Below are 12,187 nucleotides of genomic sequence, written 5' to 3' on the forward strand. Positions count from 1 at the left end.
TTGCATGATTTGTGATGTTTTTGGCTGGCTTGCTTTTAAACAGGAGTGGAGTAATACAAAAGCACATTAAAGCAGACATACTAGGCAAAGGATCATGATAGTATTCTAGTGGTCATTTGAGAGACTTTCAGGAATTAAAAACAGAGAATGTTGTAAATAACTTTATGAAGAGGGCAGTCTTCCTGAACCTAAAGGATGGGGATATATCAATTTTGGGTAGTCTCTATATACACAGGCATATCCTACTTAAATTCTTTCCATAAAGGGGCAACCTCTTCATAATCCTTCTTACATCAAATACCAAATTTACTTTGATGTGACAGAAAAAGGTATTGTGAATAGTGAACTTCAAAAGAATGAGCAGTGAGATGGTTAGGGGTAATGATAAGGTAGAGAAGCATATAATGAAATTTCAAATTAATATAATATTATTATACCAAACATATAATAGTAGGAAGATTTTCCTGCAATAAAACAGTAGTTTAAATAATGCTCTTCCATCTAAAAAAGATACTTCTTCTTAAGGCAAGGTGGTTGGTTTCTTTAAATTAAAATACAGAGAAATATTATGGGACTATAATAAAATCAGAACTTACTCTGTAAAATATACCTGAAGTTCTTTATAAAATACACTATTGTGACTCAACAGTTCAATACTGTCTTAGTCTGCTTGTGCTGCTATAACAGAATGCCACAGACTGGGTAATTTTTAATAAAAAATGTATTGAGTCATAGTTTTGGAGACTGGGAAGTCCAATATTAAGGAACCAGCAGGTTTGGTTATTCTGATTTCAAGATGGCACCTTGAATACTGTATCCTCTGGAGGGGAAGAATAGTTTTTCCACACATAACGGGAGGCAGAAAGGCAAAGAGGAAAAAGGGGACTGAAGTCACCCTTTTATAAGGCATTAATCCCAGCCATGAGGGTTCCACCCTCATGGCCTAATGACCTCTTAAACATTTGACCTGGTAATACTGTTACAATGGCAATTAAATTTCAACATGAATTTTGGAGGGGACAAACATTCAAACAGTCACAAATACTACTTGAAAAAATGTAACAGTTTAACCAGTTATGACCATCTGGGCAAAAAAGCTATTTAAGTACCACGCATTTTGATGAATGACCTTTAAAATAGCCTTCCTCATTTTATACTATTACTTTTCAGTCAGTGCAGGATAACACATTAAATCTAAAAACAATGGCCCAGTGAAACCATGCCAGTAGATTTAACGAATCCATTAATTTAACAGTAATTATCATTCCCTGTTCAGCACATATATTTTCTTTGTTTGAAAGACAATGCTGTGTGTTTGTGTTTTTTTTTTAATGACAGAAGAAGAATGCAATACATTTTGTTTTAAAAGACTCTGTACCAAATATTCTGTGAAGATTATAAGTTCTCCTTGACTAGAGTCTAGATAATTCCATAATGACTCGTAGAAATGACATAATTTATAATCTCATTAGGTTTTTGTGAAGTGAAACTTAATTTATATGAACAACCCAAATATAATCATGGCTAATTCGAGAGGAATGTTTCATTTGCCTGTAGCTTCCCAGCAAATACTAGGCAGACAGAGTTTAAAGCCTCAGTGGGGAATAGGTAGATGTATTTCACAACAAGGGAGATTTAAGCAGCTTTGAAAATGGTTTGGTTGAAGCTCTTCAACTGTAAATAAAATTACTGGAGGTTTAAGTAAAACTTCAGCCTAATGTAGTTGTTAGTCTAAGTAGGTCCTAGTTAATGACTATTATCTTTATGAAAATCAGGCCTAGTAATCAAAAAAGTTCAATATTCCACAACTTGATGAAGCCTTTCAGTTTCCCCTTTCCTTCCACTGATTACATCCTAATTTCAATTCACAATATCAATATACTTATTTTAATACAGTAACAATATAAAGGGGAGATTAATGTAACTTGAAAGTACATTATATATCATTTCTTCACAAAAATTGATACATTTCTTTTTGAAAATATTTTTAATTAAAAAATTTATTTACAACTTCCCACAATGTGTTGATGTATTCAAAATATTTTAATTTTGAAAAATATATATTTGGGTATGTTTTAAATAATAATGGCAAATAAATTTTTAAAACATGCTTTTCTCTCAGCTGTTTTATCAAAATATTCGCCACTCTATGTTTCCTTCTTTTAGCCTCTACATTCTGGGAATTGTCTATACCTTTTGAAACATGTGAGAACTTTACCAAAAAGAGTAGAAAAGTCTGGTGAAATGAGTGGGGGTTAGTTGACATAGATGCTAAGTGTAACAGAATGGAACTTTGATACTTTGAGGGAATAATATTTGCCTATAATTTAAGGAGTCATGAACAAGACTTGATTGGTACTCCCAAGGTCAGGGACAAAAATCTAATACTTACCAGGTAGCACAGTTCTCATCACGTAGCCAAGACTGCTGCTTATGCTTAATTTTAAGGTTTGACCCATCAGAGATGAGCATGGAGTTAGTTCAGTATTCCAACTGGTGAATTTTTCTAACAGATGTGGTGAGTTAATACGAGGAAGCAGAATATAACAGACATCAAACCAATTATTAGCTCCTAAGGACTCTTATAAGTCAATCTACTTCATATTTTTATTATCACCACCTTTGCCTAATGCCTAATCATATCCCATTTGAACTAATAGTATTATCAAATGATTGCATTTTCTACCTATATCCTATTTCCAATCTAATCTTTCATTCATAATTTTCCCAAATCAGTCTTGCCAGACACCTCTCATAACTTATTACTCTCCTGTTCCATAATGTAAAGGGCTTTTTAGTTCCTTCTAATGTTCAAATTTCTGACTTTCCTATTAACAGCCAGGCATAATCAGTCCTAAACCAATCTTTCTAAAGTTATCTGTTACTAATTCACTAGGATCAGTGGTTGGCAAGCTTTTTCTATAAAGAGTGGATAATAAATATTTTAGGATTTGTGGGATATAGTCTCTCTTGCAAGTACTTAACTCATCCATTACAGTGGGAAAGCAGCCATAGTCAATATGAAAGCCAGAGTGTGGCTGTGTTCCAACATAACTTCTTTTGTACAGAAATAGGAATGGGTCAGATTTGGTTCAAGGGCCATATTTCACTGCACCCTGTTCTAGATGAACCTTTACTGTGCAGAAATTGGCCATTAACTGTGTCATGAAACAGCTGTTAAACTCTGTTCCTAGTTCTGGGCTACAGTGATACAAGGATGAGTTAGCTCCCATAGCTGCCTTGGCAATGTTCACAGTCTTTACACACACAGAATCACTGTGCAATTATACTGCAAATGCTGTGTGGGGTCACTGGCTTAGTCAGAAGCAAAACTTCATGTTACAGTAGGTCTGGAAGTAATCATTGTCCAGATTAAGGTGGGCAGGCACAAGATAATGAAAAGGAGAAGAAATGACAGCCTGTGCCAACATACAAAAATGCAAAACCAAATGGGGAATTTATGGAATGATCAAGGCATAGGCAGGTAAGATGGATCTGGAAAATTTGGCATGAGACAGAATCAAAAGGGTTTGAAAGCCCTGCTAATGAGTTTACACTAGCTTTTTTGAGCCAGACTTCACTCAGGCCCCGGCAAGAGGCACTGCTTTTTTTGGTGCCTGTGTTTTTGAGGAACCTGCACATCACAAGTTTCACAAAAATTGAATTTATTAAAGAACACATGGATCCCTATGTCATTCAAGATCTGGCATTCAGCACTAGCGAAGTGTGACATTCTAACCCCGATTATTCACCAGGATTTACTCAAAACAAACTAACACCATTAAGGACCCAGACACATGTTTTTCCATATATTTTATATTTTTTAAAAAATGGACTGATTCCAAATGCCATGAAACTTCACCAGTTGATCATAGGCAGGATTTCAGCCATCTAAGCGCTTAGCTTAGAAGTGCTTAGAAGAAGGAAATTAAATGACGTGACAAGCCTTCTCAGCATGGAGGCCACAGATTCTTGCATACTCAGTATCATTTGCCAGTAGCTGAGCGCCCCTGTTCTTTCTGCTCTTCATGTTTCAACTTGTGATTCTAGAATTCTAGAGGTACTCAGGAAAACACAGTATTCACCACAGTTGTGCATGGTGACAAAGGAAACATTTGTGACTACTAAACAATTCATACTGCTCTTAAATTTATATGTATGTAGTTGAGGGTATGACATGCATGGAGCATGATACTCTTTACATAGACAAGCATGTATAAATTGAACCTTCAAACCTGTAAATAGATTTCCTTTTATAAAAATATGTAATAAAATGTAATTAATTCTTTAAATACTTAAAAATTTAGTTCTATTTAAATAATTTTGATATGATTTTATGTTAATAGTTATTTATATTTTGGCTTTTGGTTTGAAAAGATACATTTTGACATTTTACAAAAAAATCTTTTGGAAAGACTTGAAAAAATTTACTTTTAAATTCTTTTACGTTTATTTTCATCTACATTTTCATAAACATATATTTAAATTATCGACACTAAATACAATTAGGTATTATTTTAATCCTTCATACCATTCATTGTTGTCAATAAAATGCATATCATGTGAAAATCTTGATTGTAACAACATAGTGATTTTGCTGAAATGGAGGCCAGAAAAAAAATGTATAACTGAATTTAAAATGTATTTTAAAAACCTGAATAATAACAGCTTGGAATTTTCATTTGGAATATATATGTAATTTAACGCTTATGTATGTTTTCATTTTATTACTCTTCCAAACATCGCAGACCTTTCAACAGAATACTCAAATGTGTAATAATAATTAAATTCAGTCATCTTTGTTTGCTGGTTTTAGCCATATGGAGATATATTTCTTGAGTTAGGAAAAGTAACATATTTCATTTAACAGTTTGCTAACTTAATTTATAGTTACATGTTAAATATTTAGAGCATGTAGTATTTAGACCTCCATGCCTTAGGCCTCACATATATTAGGGGACGATCTAATATTTATAAGTAATGTGGAGTCACTGATGTCAACTTTTAATATTTTAACTTATGTAGTTATTAGAAATAGTCTGTTATAGCAGGCGTAGTGGCTCATGCCTATAATCCCAGCACTTTGAGAGGCCGAGGCGGATGGATCAATTGAGGCCAGGAGTTTGAGACCAGCCTGGTCAACATGGTGAAACCCTGTCTCTACTAAAAATGCAAAAATTAGCCTGGTGTGGTGGTGTGCACCTGTAATCCCAGCTACGTGGGAGGCTGAGGCAGGAGAATCGCTTGAATCCAGGAGGCGGAGGTTGCAGTGAGCTGAGATTGGGCCACCGCACTCCAGCCTGGGTGAAAGAGCAAGACTCCATCTCAAAAAAAAAAAAAAGAAAAAAAAAAAAAAGGAAGAATTCTTTTATGTTTTAGACATAAAAAGCATAAGGCATAATGTAATGAACATCTGTATGCTCACTACTCTGCTTCAGATATAAGTACTGTAACTTGGTGTCTTTGTACACTCACTCCTCCCCAATAACATTCATTCCCATCCTTTCCAGAGGTAACCAATCCTGAATTTTTTACTGTTATTTTAAATGGCAAATTCTTTAACAGTATGTTTTCTATTTCTTGATGATATCTAGCCGTGTTTCATCATGTATATAATAGCTATTATACTACTAAGTTTCCATAATTGTCTTAATAGTTCTGCAGATTCCTCTTGGGTTTTCTAAGGAGACAATATCATATTTATGAAAAATAACAGTTTGGAATCTTCATTTCCCATCCCTATATCTTTTATTTCTCTTACTTGACTTAATCTGCACTGATAATGACCTTTAGCATAATGTCAAATATAAGTGGTAAGAGAGGACTTTCTTGCCTTGTTTCTTTATTGAATATAGTAGGTACTATAGGTTGATAATATTGTTGTTAGGAAGCAAAATGATGTGATCAGGATTCTTTTCAGAAAAATTGTTAGTGACAGGAATATCAATTGGAGCAGAATTATTTAGGAGTCATATTACAAAAATAACTTCTATTTAATGCAAAAGCCATGGGGCCTGTGATGACCTTATCAGTAGAATACACATTATGGCTCTGATTCTGACGACATTAGTAAAAAACTGCATTTTCACTTGCTTGATTCACCAAGTTAGACAAATCTTAAACTACCAAAAACTCACATGGGTCTTACTATGAATAATGTCTAAAAGTGTAGTTATCATGATTCACTACAGGGTCCATTTACGGCTCCATTATACAAAAAAGATCACCCAAGACACTCAAAATCAAACTGATCTTTTTCAAATACAACCAATAAGATACTGACACAGAGCAAAGTCTTTTTAAAGATTACCCAACAAGTTTTCGGAAAATTAAAAATTTCCAAAAAAAGCTGTTTCCCAGCTCAGTCAAAAGAATGTCATTTACATAGTTTGCTGTTTACAAAGTTATTTACACAGTTTGCTATTTATTAAAAGAAGTGGAGAGCAAAATTACCCACCAAATATTTAATAAGTACATATCCATGTAAATGAGGCAATTTAATCTCAAACTTTGAATCTCAATATATTCAATAGAAGACTTTTTTTGTGTTATGGTTGCCTCATATTTTCCGTTTTATTTTTCTATGTATGCCCAGTTATGTAGGTACCAACAAGTAAAATAAAGGCTTCAACCTCACTTTTAAAAAAATTCTAAGCACTTATAAAATCGCTAAATTAATAACCCCTGCATATGTTTCACTAAATCTTGGCTCCTGACCTATTATCAGTAAATATATATTTCTAATAAAATGAATGTGTTTAATTCTGTAACTAAATGGCCCAAAGGAACAGTATCTGCCATAGCAATAAAGTCTAATGACAATTCTGCTGACATTCTTCTATCTAAAAATGAAATCATGTGGAAAATAATTTCTACACTAGCAGAATAATTAAGGCATAAGACAAAATTTGATTTGGTAGGAATGGAAGCTAAGATTGCCTCTTCTCTTGGGAAGACGGGTGACATTATTTATTTCATCACCATATTATGTTTCCAAGCTCTCTTTTTAAAATCATATATATTTTTTCATGTCTTAATTACAGCAACAAATCCAACGAACAGTGAAGCTAGTCCTGAGGGACTTTCTGTTTCATTTTACTGCAGGGACATTTCTTGGTGTTGAACACAGCTTCTGAGAATGGGCTCTCTTCCAAGACTTAGTTATCTTTGGTTATACAAATATTTGCATTATAATGATATCTCCTTTAAGTGGCTTTGATCTTTTTATGAGATGTATGCCTTTGTCTACACCAGTCAAATGAAAATTATATCTAGGTAAAGCATGTGAGGTTGCCAGGTTCTGGCACTGTTTGTGGGAACCATGAGAAACACTTGATGAAAAACCACAAGGTAAGGCTTTATGACTTATTAACAAAAACTATAAAACTATTGTTACCAGTATTTTTCTATAAAATATAGATTATTTTAGTTCCTATCAAAATTTTCTAAAGAACAAGCATGTACTACAAGCCACAAGAAAATATAACCAATTAAAGCCTAAGCACCATTTTTTCAAAGAAAGTGTGAAGAGAATACTTCATTTGGATCCTGTCAACACTGTCTAATGACCTTTTTTAAATTTGAAATGGCTGATTTTAAATAAAAGCTATTCTAGCTGCTCTAGAGAAGTTACACAAGGAAAATGCTACAATTCGACAATAAATAAATGCAATGAAAATTCATTCTCGTGTATCACAAGATTATTCTGTATTGCATAGGCAGAATATTTTCAATGCAGCTAAAACCCATTAACCACTCCAGGCATAAATTACTTCATTCACAAAACATATAGCATCTAGAGTGCTTTATGTAATGCAGGATTTTTACCAAATAGTTATTTTCACTGATTTCAGAACACTCTGTTCTACCAAATCCTCCTGGGAGATTTCATGGGTTTTCATACACAAACGCTCTACTTCTCTAAAAGGCCCTGTCATACCCCCATCTAGAGTATTTGTTACAATGTGTTGTGAAGGACTGATTGTCTCCCTCCCTTCCATCCTTCCTTGAGAGTGGGGATTATACCTTAGTACTGGTAGAATCTATTGATCCTCTTACCTGCTCCTTCTGGGCATCAGGGTATGTTTTAATGTTTAGTGATAGTGGCAAAAGAATTCAGAAGGCTCACAGGTTCACTCCACTCTTTATCATCTATGACCTGAATCTCTGTCCTTATAATCTCTGACTATTTTAAACATTTCCCAAGACTCAGTCCCAATTCCTCTTTGTCAAGTGCTTTCCTTCCTTCCTTCCTTCCTTCCTTCCTTCCCTCCCTCCCTCCTTCCTTCCTTCGTTCCTTCCCTCCCTCCTTCCTTCCTTCCTTCCTTCCTTCCTTCGTTCCTTCCCTCCCTCCCTCCCACCGTCCTTCCTTCCTTCCTTCTTGCCTGCCTCCCTCCCTCCTTCTCTCCCTCCCTTCCTCTTCCCCCAACCTCTTTTTTTGGGGGGGCAGAGTTTCTCTCTTGTTGCCCAGGCTGGAGTGCAATGGTGCAATCTCAGCTCACTGCAACCTCCGCCTCCCAGGTTCAAGTGATTCTCCTGCCTCTGCCTCCCGAGTAGCTAGGATTGCAGGCATGTGCCACCACACTCAGCTGATTTTTGTATTTTTAGTAGAGACAGGGTTTCACCATGTTGGTCAGGCTGGTCTCAAACTCCTGACCTCAGGTGATCCACCCGCCTCGGCCTCCCAAAGTGCTGGGATTATAGGCATGAGCCACCACACCCGGCTGTCAAGTGCTCTTAAAAGAAAAGGTCCCATTCTTTCATCCTTCCTGCAACTCCAAGAATCTATTGTTTTGTTTTTTACCAAAGAAGTATTATATAGTGGAAAAAAATCAAAACAGGTATGATTAGATACTAAATTGCTTAAAATGTCCATTTCCCACATATATTACAGAATCTAAAATCTCTGCCTGGTTAAATGTAACTTTTGTTTCTCCTGAGCCATCCCACCCATCAGGATCCACAAGCCTAAATCAAAGGGGACAAACCACAGGTGCTCAAAAATGTGTCTTGAAGGCATAAATGAAAAGCTTTGCATGATATAAAAACATAAACTTTACTTCTTCTCCTTTACTTTTCATTGGCTTTTAAAAAATGGAAAATTTTTTGCACTTCATAAATTTTAATATTCATTTTCCACACTTTTCAAAAAACATCACCTTTACTTTTTCTCCTTTACTTTTCACTAGTTTTTAAAAAGTGAAAAAATTTTTGTTCTTCATAAACTTCAAAAGGAATTCTATGGAACTTTAATATTCTATATATCATCACTTTCAAACCAACAGTTCATTTCATTAATAAATAATAGTTCTAATGCTCATTTATTTCTAAAACTATCATCTCCTATTAGGCATATTTCCTTCACAAAACACTCTGGGGGCTAATATTTTATCTAATAAGGTATCAATGAAATAAGTGATTGAATTTGCTCTTTTCCAAATGACTTAGAACTAAAAAGAACTCATATTTAGTATAGCTCAAAGTTTCCATTCTCAGAAAGAGGCACTCTATCATAAATAGCTTCTGAATCTGAATTATTCAGTTATGCTTCATAGTCCCGGCACACAAATTGTTCACAAGGTCACAGTATGATCACAAACCTAAAAATCAAAATACATTTATACATCTTAGAAAAGTTATGTTTGCCTTGAAATGTATAAGCCAAAAGTTTTTCTTCTAATGTCCTTTGGTCAAAGTAGCTAAAATAAATTATATATTTTAGGTGCTAAATATATAAATAATTTACTTTAGGTTTATTTTTAGATACTAGAATTTCACAAATCACTATGCAGGAAAGAGTGAAAGTCTCTTGGTTGCTCTCAGATTAAACCTAAATAAAAATGATAGAAAAACTTCAAAGTGGAAAATGTACAAGCTAACTGGAGGCCATGGAAAGAATCACATTTGTGTTTTCAGTAAATGGAACATATTATCTAGGAGAACAGTGCAAATATAATTACTAATATTTATAATAATCGCTGCATGCATTTTTAATTGAAGAGTCTGTCAATGTAGAGTAGTTAAAAATCACTATTAGAAATGTCACAGCTATAGATACATACAAATACAAATACAAACTTTACTTTTTATGTGCTTCCATTTTAAAGCAGACAGAAAATTTGTCACTATCTATGATAATCAGTTATTTTGTGTGCTGGTGAAGAACATCATGGCTACAACAGAAAATGTATTCATCTACATAGAACTAGGTGTCGTAAAGGAAAAGACACTAATGTCTTTCACAGAGAAAGAAATTACTGAAAGAAATGCTTAGAAAATATTCTGAGCAATTATAAAGCAACACATTAGAATCACCAAGTCTTTATGATATAATCTAGTAAAATCAAGTAGTAATATGCACTGAACAACACTTTCAGACAATTATCAAAATTTTAAAGTAAACTTATGAAAGGTATTTATCACACTAGAAATGCAAACTAAAGTCATAAATTGGCAAATCCGTATCATGAGACGATAGGACATTTTCTATCATTGTGCAATGATCATAAACTCAAGAGGGTTAGCATAAAGATATTTCATAGAGACATCATACATAATGGAAATATTTCATACCCAATCACATCTGTGATGAGAGAGACATAAAATGGTTTTTAGGTAATCTTTTTCACTTGCGAGTTGCTACAAAATTTTGTCACAAGCGTCACTTCTACACTGTAAGCGACCTAAAACATTTCCAATCTGTTTATTTCACTTTAGTATACCTTACAAAAATTATATTATATTTTTGTAATAATTACTATTCAAAGGCAAGAAAGGGTCTTAGTAGTATTTATTATCATCATTGCAACTAGAAAAAAAAAAGTAGGAGTAGTTTCCTAAAGTTATCTTCCACACAGTCATATACGTTTGTCCAGCTCTAGCTCTATTACTGTACTGTCAGCCAAAGATGAGTCAAAGTGGCTGCTCCATTAGTGACAGCAGGAGTGTGCCCTCATACTATGTGAAAGAAATTGTTTTATTAGAGACCACCAACATTAAATTTTAGAAAAAACTATATGGATAAAATGTTTTTCACAAACATATCTAAAGGTATTCAATATTAACTTATACAAGTTGAATATCCCTTATCCAAAATACTTGAAACCAGAAGTATTTCAAATTTTGGATTTTTTTTTTATTTTGGAGATTTGCACTATACTTACTGGATGAGCATATCTAATCCCAAAATTTGAAATCCAAAATGCTCCAATGAACATTTCCTTTGATTATCATGTTGGTGCTCAGTAATATGAGAATTTTGGAGCATTTCCGATTTCAGACTTTTAGATTAGGGATGCTCAACTTACATATATGTTTACAAGTACAGATATGTTTACCTTTAGGAAAATCTAATGAGTGAAGATCCAAGCTTTTAAACACACTAGATAATGAGAAGCAGGTGTAGTGCCAGTTAACTAAAAGATTCTTCACTTTATATTATGAGCTATTGCAGGAATTCATAAATACAGAATTTCTGTATACATTCAACATGAAAAAACTCCCAAAATACCAGTTTAGTCTCAATTTTATGGAGTGCAAGCATGGAATAAGGAATGTCTGCATGTCTACTATAAACTCAATAATTCTAACATTCTACTTATAAAGGGTGACAGATTATGCCATTCCAAAATATGCCACTTTGACATGAGGATAACTTAAGCTAAAGGCACTTGACAAACAGCAGATGCAAGAAGGGCATTCTAATCTTTTCCTTTTCTTCCTGAAAGCAGGAGACACAATTTTTCATGTGAAAGATGCCCTTCCTGTACCAGGAGAAAAAAACATTATTTCATGGGAAGTCATGGCAGGGGGCACAGAGGGGGTTCTGTACCAACAGACCTTGTTAAAATGTGTTAAAATAATTATCTTCCTTTAGCCTCACTACATAATTTAGTTACTTTTCCACAATTATGTCTCTTTGTTCAATCTAACATAAAAGTATGTACGTTTTTCCACCTGTTGGGTCTTCATTTCTTTATGAGGGCTCCTGTGCCACCTAAAACTTATCTTAAATTTGTTGGCTTTTCTCCTATGACTTTGTCTTATGTCAATTTAATTCTCAGGCCCCGCCGGGACCCAAAGAGGGTAGAGGTAAAATTTGCTTCCTGTACATTTACTAATATGATTTCCATTACACTTGCATTTTAAACTAATGATTTAGAAAACTGATGCCTACATAATGTGTACA

The 12,187-nt window shown here is 34.1% G+C and overlaps 1 protein-coding gene across 5 annotated transcripts in view; it reads right to left on the reverse strand.

Annotated features, from left to right (window-relative positions):
- IMMP2L (inner mitochondrial membrane peptidase subunit 2) overlaps window positions 1-12,187 on the reverse strand; it is an 879,518-nt gene that overhangs the window by 197,679 nt on the left and 669,652 nt on the right. The window lies entirely within an intron of this gene.

The sequence above is a fragment of the Theropithecus gelada genome, chromosome 3 (genome assembly GCF_003255815.1).
Source record: "Theropithecus gelada isolate Dixy chromosome 3, Tgel_1.0, whole genome shotgun sequence".
NCBI classification, from domain to species: Eukaryota; Metazoa; Chordata; class Mammalia; order Primates; family Cercopithecidae; genus Theropithecus; species Theropithecus gelada.